This window comes from Panicum virgatum, chromosome 7N, assembly GCF_016808335.1.
Source record: "Panicum virgatum strain AP13 chromosome 7N, P.virgatum_v5, whole genome shotgun sequence".
In the NCBI taxonomy this organism is placed as follows: domain Eukaryota; kingdom Viridiplantae; phylum Streptophyta; class Magnoliopsida; order Poales; family Poaceae; genus Panicum; species Panicum virgatum.
In genome coordinates this window covers 8359591-8372170 of record NC_053151.1, presented here as the reverse complement: position 1 = coordinate 8372170, position 12580 = coordinate 8359591, and the positions used below count along the sequence as shown (strand labels likewise).

The following is a 12580-nucleotide window of genomic DNA, read 5'->3' as shown; positions in this document are numbered from 1 at the left end:
TTACACTATGTTCCATTCTTATTTTGTTTATTTCTAATGAGTTCCACGAGTTTTGGATGAGTTTCGATTCCAGGAACAGGTGTACCAAAAATGGGCAGAAACCCAGGCCGACCGGCCTCTCCTAGGCTGGCCAGCCAGGCACCTCCAAATACATGACCCCGGCTTCAAACCATTGGCAATGTGACACATTCAAGGGGCTCTAAGTCGAGGGTTAGGCCTTGGTTCAACTGGATACATCGAAAGGCTTCAACATCCATCCAAAGATCCACAAAGCAGCCCAAGAGCACAAGTATTTCAAGAACCCACTTCCCTGGAGAATGTCCAAGAGCAGAGCAAAGCCTCGGCCAAGTCAGAGGCCGAGAGGGCCAGAGGGAGGCCGGCCGGCCTCCCCTAGGCCGGCCGGCCTAGCAACTGCAGCAATCGGGCAAACCCAACTGTCAACCGACTCCAGCAAAGGATTAGAGCCGTTGTCCGAAAGGCGGCGACCACGTGCCGGCAACCCCAGGCTGGCTAGCCTAGGGGAGGCCGGTCGGCCCCACATGGAGGCCTCTCAGGCTGAGGTTTGGCATGGAAGTTAAGCGCAATGAGATTACCTGCTTTCAACCGAAGTTACCTGCAGTAACCGCCAGAACCGACCTTGGGAGGGCTATAAAAGGAGGCACCATCCATCACTTCAACACACATCATCGGAGCTCTTCTCTTCCACTTGTACTTTCTAGAGTAGGTTAGTACCTTGGTAGTTAGAGTCGAGTCAAGCTTGCTCGGGATTCCGGAGTCGTCGGAAATCTGGTATAGCTCTTGTATCTTTCTTTTGAGCTTATTAATATAAGTTATCTTATTTATTTTTCTGAGTCACCTTTACTTTCTGTAGTCTTTTATTTACTCAAGTCTAAAGTTCAGCTTGAGCATGGAAGTTGTCCTTTAGCTTAGGCTAATTTATCTCTCTTAGTAATCGGGAATTTATCTTACGGGTTTTCTCGCCCGAACTAGAGTATCTCAAGTTAGTGCTCTAGGTTGAGGGGGATTTCTCTCAAAGGCCTCCTAGCTCTACCTCTCTAAGGTTTAGAATCTCCGTGTGTCACTCGGTCACTACCTGGCCATTTATATCACTACCTATCTGGCTTACCCCCGTCTAGTCAGTCGGTCGATAAAGCTAGTAAGATTATCAATCGATTTACGATACTCTTTACCATAGTGCTTCTCTGAGGAAAAATACGATACCCTGGAATACTCCAAGGTGAAGTGCTACAACGGTGATTCTGTGCGCTTGCAGAATATCTATTCTAATCGGGCATAAGAAACGCCAACAAAGCGCTCCCCGCCGGCTCCATCAACAGCTGGCAATCTCTGTAACACCTTCGTTCAGTACTATTAGGCATCTTGCTTGGGCCCAGCATCGTGCAACAACCGGACTAGTCCCTCCGCGACTACATCAAGAGATATTTTGCTAACCGTAATACCATTACGGAAGCTGATGACAGGGACGTTATCCACTACTTCAACGTAGGCCTCCACAACATCAAACTATGGAGGAAGATGTTCGAGACCTACCCCAAGACCGTGGGTGACACGATGACGGTCGTCAACAAGCACGCCGACATGGAAGAAGCCGAGCGGGCCCGCCTACCTCAGCGGGATAACTGCCCGGAACGCCGCCGCGACGATCGCCTACCTCATCATGGGAAGAAGCACGACAGTTGACGGTCGTTATCGCATAAATTTGACCATCAAACTGAACTAAAATGGCAACATTCCATGTCACATCATAACAAAAATATTATTTATCTGACGAGTTCCACGAGTTTCATGCTCTATGTGTTTTGCAGGAATCTCTAATTTTCACAAGTAAAACCTATCTCAAATGAGGAAACAAAGTTCACCATTGCGAAGAGCTTGTCGCGCTGATCAAAATGGATATATAATTTGCTATTTTCGGAGCTCCCAATAAAAAGATATGAATTTGCAAGGGATGCTGACGTCATCGTTGACGTCAGCCCCACGGTCAACGCCAGCGCGCGCAACGGAGTGGGCCACTCCCCGCGCGACACGTGGTGCGGCAACTCAATAGCGCGCGCACGCGCGCGCGGGAAAGGAGCGTCGTCCAGCCGCTGGCCAGGCGGGCCCGCGGGCAGGCACTCCCGCGTGGGAGGCGGTGGCGGGCGGTCGCCGCCAGACCGGCCCCAGGGGGCACGTGTCAGCTCTCCATTTGGGCGCTGAAGGCGGGCCCGACACCCAAGCGCAAAATGCGCAGGAGGCGCGAGGCGCGCGCGGTGCCCTGAACCGACCCGCAGGGGGGCACGTGGCGGTCTACCACTCACGCGGAAGAGGCGGTTGGCGGTCCAGGCGCCTGAGGCGCGGGTCAGGCGCCAGTTTTGGCTGGTTCAGCCGCCCCAAAGCCCGGTTTTCTCTCCAGAAGCACACAACAGCACAGGTTTTTCTCGGTTCAGCTCTGGTTCTCGCCCCTGGAGCACGGTTTTTCATCGGTTTTCGCTACAGGTCGGTGGAGGAGGATACTACCAATGCCAAGGAGGTCGGTTGCAAGCAGGGAGGTTCGTGGCATGCATGGAAGCTATTAGGAATATTCCTAGCACCTCTCCCCCTATAAATAGAGGCCATTTCCTCCTCTCACAACACACACCTACACAATTGAGCTTCATTTCTCCATCCTATCCTTGAGTAGTGTCCCTCTAGGTGTTCTCCACCTAGTTGTATTTTAGAAAAGAGGAGGAGAGTGAGAGTAGAAGAGAGGAGGAGGAGACGGGCTTGTCGGAATCTCCTTAGCTTTTGTACCTCTGCAGATCTGCTTCAACTCGAGTTGCTTCCAGGTTATCTTTCGATATATCTGAAATTATTATTTGTCTAAATTCAGTTATTACTTTATTTCATTTATTGGAACTCCGCTCGACCGAGTGCTCTAGTCCAGGTACCGGGTTAGAGTAGTAATCGTTAGCATAGACGTGGTGTCTAGGCTAGTGTTTACCAGAGTTTGCGCCCAACCCCACGGATAGTTGTGGTAGCCCCGGAGGTGACAGCTCTGACCATGCCTTTGTATTCCACCATGTTCGGGTTGGTGTTTCGTAGGGCTGTTGGCGGCCTGACCCCGATCACCTTTTCCCAGTCTTTTCGAGGATCGGAAAGGTACTGCCGCTCCGAAGTAAGTGAAGTTTAGTGAGCCTGACCCTTTAGCTTCTAGTAATCCTAGGAATACCTTAGGAGACCCTCTCATCCTACAAAACACATCCTTTCTACCTTATCTTTGGATGACCTTGGCCCCTTTCTAGTTCACTTCTCGTTCTCCGTGGAAATCGATACCTTGGAATACTCCGGGTGAAAGCTACAGCGGTATCCGTGCGCTTGCGGATTTATCTGTTTGCGTTAACAAATACCAACAAGCTTTTTGGCACCGTTGCCGGGGAGCGGTAGCTGTTCTAGAATCAAACCAAGTCATCCGTGTATCCTTTTTCATTTTACCACCACCATTTTCACCTCACCACATCCATCAACCACCACCCATCACATGGATTCCATTCCTATTCATCAATTCTCCGCACCAAGGGGCGAGTTCTTAGAGCCACCACAATCGTCTAAGCCTATCACAGCTCCTGGCTATGAACTCCGTCCTGGCTTTATAGCCATGGTGCGAGACCAATCCTTTTCTGGGCACGAAGATGAAAATCCTTATACCCATCTTCGGGGATTTGAGCATTTGTGTTCTTGCCTTCATATTGAAGGTATGGAACATGAGACCATTAAATGGAAGTTGTTTCCATTCTCCCTTTTGGGAAGAGCGAAGAAATGGTATGCTCATACTGTTGGTGGAGTTAACGGAAATTGGGACGAACTTTGGGACAAATTTTGTCTCGCTTTCTTCCCCGATTCCCAAATTGCTGCCCTCCGTGTAGAAATTCTCACCTTTCGACAGAAAGAGAAAGAGACTCTAGGAGCAGTTTGGGCTAGATTCACAGACCTTATAAATACTGGCCCAAACCTTTCTTTGCCTGACCACATCCTTTTGAATCACTTCCATCTTGGTCTAAGCAAAGAGGCCGCTGATTACCTAGATATTTCTTCTGGAGGCTCGTTCAAGCATATGACCATTAGTGAGGGGAACGCCATCCTTAAAAAAATCCTTGAAAATACCCCTTACACCAACATATATGACGAGTCCCCTGAAGAAATAGTGGAGTAAAGTCCCGACCAAGGAGATGAGGCACTCGCAACCGTTTTTGAAATTCCATTGAATCCTTTCCATGAACCGGTAGCTGATGAACCTCCCATTAGGGGATCGCACCAAACTCAAGAGGATGATTAACCTCATCCCTCTACTTTTCCCTTCGAATTTGAGGAAGATCTTTTTGAAGATTTTGGAAATGCCTCGAATTTACCAGTACAAGTGAGACATCTAGTGCACTCTGCACCGACTGAGGATAATGGTCCGCACAATGAGCCCTTCCTTTTAGAACATATCAAAGGACTCTCGGCCATCACGAGTCGTGAATGGTCAGCAGAAGCAGAGTTATCCACCGAGGTAGCCCGAATCATCGCCCCATCTGATGTTCTACCTTGTGTCCTTAAAGACACCATCTTAGAGGCTCACTACTCTTCGACCGTTGGGATGAATATTATCCCAAAAGTCTTAGCTGAAATGCTTTGCCCCAACGAGTCTGTGATCCCATCTCATAAGCTTTTAAAAATTCCTTCGGGAGTTATTCTCGAAAGCTATGGGATCATAAGGTCTATTCCTTTGCGCATAAGAGATTCTAAGTATCGTCTTGATTTTCATATCTATGACATCTCGGAAATGTCCCTCTTGATTGGTTTACCCTTAGGGGCACTCTTTCAGGAAAGACCAAAATAGGGTCTCTTGAATGTGAAATTGGGAAGTTCTCCTATCGCTGTCCCACTTTCACGCTCAAACAATGCGATAATGGAGCCTAAACCCAAACGAGACCCTATGGAGAATGTCATGATGGCTCACCTAGAAAACATGGCCGAACCAGCTCTAGATGTTGAAAACTTCATTGAAGAAGAAGAAGAGCTAGCAGAAACCATTGAGCTAGATCAAACCGAGGTGCCATCAAAACCCTCAATCGAGCTCAAACCCTTCCTTCCGGCCTAAGATATGTCTTTCTAGATGATAACCGTGAAACCCCTGTCATCATAAGTGACAAGCTCTCCCCAGAAGAAACCCGAAAACTTGTCGCTGTCCTAGAAAGACATAAAGCGGCCATAGGCTACTCGCTCCAAGACCTCAAAGGGATAAGCCCCACTCTCTGCACTCATAGAATCCCTATCGATCCTGACTCTTCACCATCGAGGGAACCACAAAGGAGACTCAACAACGCTATGCGCGAGGTCGTTAAGAAAGAGGTCATAAAACTCTTGCATGCCGGGATTATCTATCCCGTGCCGCATAGCGAGTGGGTTAGCCCGGTCCAGGTCGTACGGAAGAAAGGAGGTATGACATTCGTTGAGAATGAAAAGAATGAACTTATCCCTCAACGGACTGCCACGGGGTGGCGGATGTGTATAGATTACCGGAAACTCAACAAGGCCACTAAGAAGGATCATTTCCCGTTGCCGTTCATTGACGAAATGTTAGAATGCCTCGCGAACCATTCCTTCTTTTGTTTCCTTGACGGGTACTCCGGGTATCATCAAATCCCGATCCACCCTAACAACCAAAGTAAGACTACATTTACATGCCCATATGGAACTTACGCATACCGACGCATGTCGTTCGGATTATGCAATACTCCAGCTTCCTTCCAACGGTGCATGATGTCTATCTTCTCTGACATGATTGAGAAAATCATGGAGGTGTTCATGGACGATTTCACTGTCTATGGCAAAACCTTCACAGATTGTCTAGAGAATTTAGAAAAAGTCTTACAACGGTGCAAAGAAAAGCACTTAGTCCTGAACTGGGAGAAATGCCATTTCATGGTTCAGGAAGGGATTGTGCTTGGACATAAGGTGCCCTCTCGTGGGATAGAGGTAGACAAAGCAAAAATTGAGGTCATTGAACAACTTCCACCTCCCACGAATGTGAAAGGCATTCGTAGCTTTTTAGGCCATGCAGGGTTCTATAGGCGTTTCATCAAAGACTTTTCTCAAATCAATAGACCCCTGACAAGCCTTTTGGCTAAAGATGCACCTTTCATCTTTAACAATGAGTGCCATGAAGCCTTTCAAATCTTGAAAAGGGCACTCATTACAGCCCAATCATCCAGCCACCTGACTGGAAGTTGCCCTTTGAAATCATGTGCGATGCTAGCGACTTTGCTGTTGGGGCCGTTTTGGGCCAAACAAAGGATAAAAAGCATTATGCTATATCCTACGCTAGCAAGACTTTATCCGGGGCACAGCTGAACTATGCCACAACTGAGAAAGAGTTGTTGGCAGTGGTCATTGCAATAGACAAGTTTAGAACTTACTTAGTGGGGGCAAAGGTAATTGTGTATACAGACTATGCTGCACTCAAATACCTCCTCACTAAGAAAGACGCTAAACCTCGGCTCATCCAATGGATTCTTCTACTCCAAGAGTTTGACATAGAAATAAGAGATAAGAAAGGAGTAGAGAATTATGTAGCTGATCACTTGTCTAGGCTTCATCATAGAGACACACATGAGCTACCCATTAACGACTATCTTAGGGATGACACTCTCCTCAAGGTAATGGACTCGAATCCGTGGTATGCAAATATCGTCAACTATATGGTTGCAGGATATGTTGCACCAGGGGAGGACAAGAGAAAAGTCAAACATCTAAGTCATTCCCACCTGTGGGATGACCCGTACCTCTATCGAGTCTGTGCCGATGGGTTGTTGAGGAGATGTGTCCCAACTGTTGAAGCCACAAAGATCATAGAAAGATGTCATGCATCGCCCTATGGAGGACACTACGGAGCATTCCGTACACACGCCAAGATCTGGCAGAGCGGATTCTTCTGGCCAACGATGTATCAAGATGCAAAGGAATTTGTCAAAAGATGTGCTAGATGCCAGAAACATGGAAGCATCAATGCACGGGATGCAATGCCACTCATGAACAACCTCCAAGTGGAGCTGTTTGATGTCTAGGGGATAGACTTCATGGGACCATTCCCAAAGTCTGGAGATGTTGAATATATTTTGGTAGCAGTGGACTATGTGTCCAAGTGGGTCGAAGCACTTCCCTACCGATCTAACGATGCCAAGCACTCCAAAAAGATGTTCCAAGAAGTGATATTCCCAAGGTTTGGAACACCCCGAATGGTCATAAGTGACGGAGGGTCACATTTCATTGACAAGACCTTTCGGCAGTTCCTGGCCGGACATGGAGTTAAGCACAATGTTGCAACTCCATACCATCCCCAGACAAACGGTCAAGCTGAAACATCAAACAAACAGATAAAGAACATTCTGCAGAAGACCGTGGATGAGATGGGGAAGAATTGGAAGAACAAGCTGCATGATGCACTATGGGCATATCGAACAGCTTACAAGACGCCCATAGGCATGTCGCCATACCAGCTGGTATATGGAAAAACATGCCATCTACCCGTGGAGTTGGAGTTCAGAGCCCATTGGGCCATCAAGAAAGGGAATATGGATCTCCACCTAGCTGAAAGGAAGAGACAAATGCAAATATCTGAGCTAGAGGAATGGAGAGAAAAAGCATACCACAACTCCAAGATTTACAAAGAAAGAACAAAGAGGTGGCATGACAAGAAAATCAAACACAAAGAGTTCAAACCGGGAGATAAGGTTTTGATGTTCAACTCAAGGGTTAAACTCTTCGGTCATGGAAAACTTCGGAGTAAATGGGAAGGGCCATTCAAGGTGATCGAGACCTCTTCACATGGTGCCATCACGCTCCAAAGTGATGACGGTAATATATTCAAGGTAAATGGCCAACGATTAAAACTTTTCCTTGAACTAGAAAAGATAGAAGAAATTGACACGATTGAATTTTTGCAATTCAATGATTCAGTTTAAATTATTCAATCTTGTCTAAAAACAAATAATAATGAAAAAAGAGAATAATTTGTTAGTCCAATAAATTTGACTCTCTGGTGTTTCCCACCAGAAGAGTCCTTGTTATTTTCACATGTTTCTGTCTTTGAATAAAAAGCAGGTATAGCTCGAAAGAAGTGTGGGGTGTGCAACACCTCCATTGAAGAACAAAAGGCACCGAACCACATCGTGAACTGGTGGAGGAGCATGTACACAACTTGGTTTGATCATTTCCTTCCCACCTTTTCATATGCACTCTCCTTGCTCTATACTTGCTCTGCAAAAATTTAAAAAGAACCAAAGACCACACTTAGATTTAAAATCTGAAAGTAAATTTGGATTTAGCTCTTTAAGTATGGACTGCATAAATTTTGTTCCTTACATATCCTTAATGCTTGTGGGTAAAACATATAGGAAAAGCATATTGCCTAAGTTGTTGTGAAGTGAGATATGGCTTTGACATGGAAATCCATCCTTTTCTATTCAAAGTACTTGGAGAGTTTTATTTTGCTAAAATAAAAAAATCCATAGTCTCACATACTCCTCAATGGTAACAGAAATCCATACCAAGGCCAAATATCATGTTACATTTTGAAACCCTTCTACTTCTGCTGCTTGTCATTGCATTGAGCTTTGTCAAGCTTTGTTGACCCATGTCAAGAAATTTATCATGCTTTTAAAACCAAGATCACGTACACGCCACCAAATATTTGCACTACTCCTACAGTGGGAGTAGGCGCAAGACATACATTCCACTTAGGATCCACCGAGAAAAAAAATATCTTGGTTACGCTCTATCAAAAATAAATACTCAAAATATGTATGATCTCTCTCTCTCTCTCAAAAGTTTAGTAGTGAAAATAGACATGGGGCTATCATAAAAAAATGATGAAAGAAAAAAAAGAGACATGAAAAAAAAAGAGATAGCCCATGTTCTCACAAAAGGGTTTCTTCAAAGTCTCAATAAAGAGAGAGATGTGTTTTAAAGAGCATAATAGAATTAGGATAGCTTCTGCTTATCCACACACTTGCATATCTTGGTTTGAGTGTATGGTATTTTTCTCTGTGGATCCATTGTTTGACTTAGCAAATTATGAAATGCAAGTATGCCTTGAAACTTTCCCTACCTGAGCTCCACATGAACTTTTTAGAAGTAGGAAGAAAAAGAAGGCAAACTCAAAATGCCTTGGTGAGAAAACAAACACTTGAGTGATTTGAGAGTACCATTTGAGGAGTGCATGTGAACTATGCTTTATTTTGATTAAAAAAAAATCTCTACGTTACTAAGATGCAAAAATGGAATGAGATGGCTATGTTTCAGAGCTGTTCCATTTCTCAACCGCTCAAGAAGATATGTTAGCCACTTCACATATCCCGCAGGTATGAGGTATATTTTGGGATAATCTCTATGACAGTTCCATATCTTGAATTGCTATGTTCATGTTTACTTTATCTTCAACCTTTACTCGGGACGAGCAAAGATTCAAGTGTGGGAGAACTTGTTGACGGTCTTATCGCATAAATTTGACCGTCAAAGTGAACTAAAAAGACAACATTCCATGTCACATCATAACGAAAATATTATTTATCTGACGAGTTCCACGAGTTTCATGCTCTATGTGTTTTGCAGGAATCTCTAATTTTCATATGTAAAACCTATCTCAAATGAGGAAACAAAGTTCACCATTGCGAATAGCTCGTCGCGCTGATCAAAATGGATATATAATTTGCTATTTTCGGAGCTCCCAATAAAAAGATATGAATTTGCAAGGGATGCTGACGTCATCGCTAATGTCAGCCCCCCGGTCAACGCCAGCGCGCGCAACGGAGTGGGCCACTCCCCGAGCGACACGTGGCGCAGCAACACAACAGCGCGCGCACGCGCGCGGGAGAGGAGCGCTGTCCAGCCGCTGGCCAGGCGGGCCCGCGGGCAGGCACTCCTGCGTGGGAGGCGGTGGCACGCGGTCGCCCACCAGACTGGCCCCAGGGGGCACGTGTCAGCTCTCCATTTGGGGCGCTGAAGGCGGGCCCGACGCCCAAGCGCAAAACGCGTGGGGGGCGCCAGGCGCGTGCGGTGCCCTGAACCAACCCACAGGGGGGACACGTGGCGGTCTACCACTCGCGCGGAATAGGCGGTTGGCGGTCCAGGCGCCCGAGGCACGGGTCAGGCGCCGGTTTTGGCCGGTTCAGCCGCCCGAAAGCCCAGTACACAACAGCGCAGGTTTCTCTCGGTTCAGCTCCGGTTCTCGCACCGGGAGCGCGGTTTTTTGTCGGTTTTTGCTACAGGTCGGTGGAGGAGGATACTACCAACACCAAGGAGGTCGGTTGCATGCAGGGAGGTTCGTGGCATGCAAAGAAACTATTTGGAATATTCCTAGCACACTCCCCCTATAAATAGAGGCCATTTCCTCCTCTCACAACACACACCTACACAATTGAGCTTCATTTCTCCATCCTATCCTTGAGTAGTGTCCCTCTAGATGTTCTCCACCTAGTTGTATTTTAGAAAAGAGGAGGAGAGTGAGAGTAGAAGAGAGGAGGAGGAGACGGGCTTGTCGAAATCTCCTTAGCTTTTGTACCTCTACGGATCTGCTTCAACTCGAGTTGCTTCCAGGTTATCTTTTGATATATCTGAAATTATTATTTGTCTAAATTCAGTTATTACTTTATTTCATTTATTGGAACTCCGCTCGACCGAGTGCTCTAGTCCAAGTACCGGGTTAGAGTAGTAATCGTTAGCATAGACGTGGTGTCTAGGCTAGTGTTTACCATAGTTTGCGCCCAACCCCACGGATAGTTGTGGTAGCCCCGGAGGTGACAGCTCCGACCAGGCCTTTGTATTCCACCACGTTCGGTTTGGTGTTTCGTAGGGCTGTTGGCGGCCTGACCCCGATCACCTTCTTCCAGTCTTTTCGAGGATCGGAAAGGTACCGCCGCTCCGAAGTAAGTGAAGTTTAGTGAGCCTGACCCTTTAGCTTCTAGTAATCCCAGGAATACCTTAGGAGACCCTCTCATCCTTCAAAACACATCCTTTCTACCTTATCTTTGGATGACCTTGGCCCCTTCCTAGTTCACTTCTCGTTCTCCGTGGAAATCGATACCTTGGAATACTCCGGGTGAAAGCTATAGCGGTATCCGTGCGCTTGCGGATTTATCTATTTGCGTTAACAAATACCAACAACGACCGCGCAGAGTCGTCCAAGAACCGGGACCGCAAATGTGGCCCCAAGAACACCATCGCCGTCGCCGAAAGATCCCAATTCCGCTCCACCCTCAACCAAGCGGACCTAGACTGGCTCCTGGATGGCAAGTGTCGTTGGGACAAGGACGCAAACCACACCGCCAAGGAGTGCCGAGCACTCTCCAACGGCATCATCAGGGACGGCGACCCCAAGAAACCCTGCCGCAAAGACCGTGACAGGGCGGGAGGTTCCAGAACCACCCGGGCGCGCCCACGGACGCGCAACTCGCCCAGGCGAGTCGACGATGAGTAGAGGAAAGATTCGCTAGGGAACTTCCAGGAAGAAGACAGGGCCGTCAACTTCATATACGGCGGTCCCAGCAAGCCATCATGCCGGTGCAAGCTCAAGCTGGATGATCGCGAAGTCAACCTGGTGTTCAAACACCTGGTTGAACCCCTCCGGTGGTCGGAGACGCCGATCACCTTCGACCGCTGCGTCCACTGGGTCCACCTGCCCAGGCCAGGTGCCTACCCCCTCGTGGTCAGCCCGGTGGTGAGCCAGGTCCGCCTGGCCAACGTACTCGTCGACGGTGGCAGCGCCCTCGACATCATCTTCGCCAGCACGTTGCGGAGCATGGGCTATGACATGGCATCCCAGGTCCCATCCGACCAGGCCTTCTACGGCATCATCCCTGGAGCCGGGTCGACTCCGGTTAGCCGGGCCACCCTGTCGGTAACCTTCGGTACCCGCGACAACTACCGCACCGAGTATGTCAACTTCGAGGTCGCCGAGTTCGAGACCTCCTACCACGCCATCCTGGGAAGACCCTGCCTCACCAAGTTCATGGCGATTGTTGGGGAGAAGACTCCACCAAATAGTAGAGAGAGGGGAAACCAAAGCAAGTGAGAGTGAGTGATCCTCAAGTGAGGGAGATAGCCCCCATTTGACCCCTTGGGCCAGCTATATATAGGAGGGAAGGGGGGTGGCAATTTAGCCCCGCCCCCCTGGTGGGTACAACATTTACAAATAGGTCCTTGGGCCGCTACAAAAAGCCCATTAATCTCATGGGCTGGGCTATTCCCCCAACAGTAGCCCCTCAGCTACTTTGTTTTGATCGGTACGACAAAACATAGTAGCTGAATACATAAGAAGAGGCACAGCTCTATCTATGACTTCGGCCACAAGGACTGTCCTCATGTCCGCCCGCTCGTACGCCTTGCCAAAAACTCCATCCAAAAACCCAGTGGGACAAAATAGATGGAGAAAAGAGCACGCACGCCTAGCAGGACCACATACACACGATGATACACTCCAGTCAGTGATTGTCTTCGGTCTTAACGAAGACGAAGGACTTCGGCGGTGACGAATGTCTTCGGGGGTGATGAAGGTCTTCGGCGG

General features: G+C 47.8%; 1 pseudogene; it reads left to right on the top strand.

Annotated features, from left to right (window-relative positions):
* Window positions 1–1572: 1572 nt before the first annotated feature.
* On the top strand, window positions 1573–12088 carry LOC120680899 (annotated as a pseudogene).
* Window positions 12089–12580: the final 492 nt, after the last annotated feature.